The sequence below is a fragment of the Macrobrachium nipponense genome, chromosome 42 (genome assembly GCF_015104395.2).
Source record: "Macrobrachium nipponense isolate FS-2020 chromosome 42, ASM1510439v2, whole genome shotgun sequence".
Classification (NCBI taxonomy): domain Eukaryota; kingdom Metazoa; phylum Arthropoda; class Malacostraca; order Decapoda; family Palaemonidae; genus Macrobrachium; species Macrobrachium nipponense.
In genome coordinates, this window is record NC_061103.1 from 45041358 (window position 1) to 45041833 (window position 476).

Here is a 476-nt window from a genome sequence, read left to right on the forward strand (position 1 = left end):
CTCTCTCTCTCTCTCCTTCTCTCCCCAAGTATCCCAAATGGTGTACAGAGAATATTCTGAGACATCTGGAACCAATATCATGTAGGCAAAGGCTCAATGGAATGTGACCTAATTAACCTTCTACCATCGGAATGGGGCGCATAAGGTATCCCATTATCACGGGACCGTGTGGAGGTTGGGGGCGGGGGAGTCGGGGAGGAGGAGGAGGAGGAGGAGAAAGAAGACCGAGGAGGGGGGAGGTTGGTCATGTTACCTGGAATATCCTAAGCGGGATTATGCTTCCCTGGTTCATATTGAGTTTCCTCCGACATATATGTCAGAATGGAGAATGTAGGATTGGTGATATTTTCTTATTTCTTTTAAATAAATGTTTATGAATTTTATGTTTGGGATATCCAGTATTTTGGGTTTGTTTTATGAGAGGTTTGTGCCTTATTTTAATTTGAGTTGTTGTGTTCCTGAGTTAGTTTTGATTG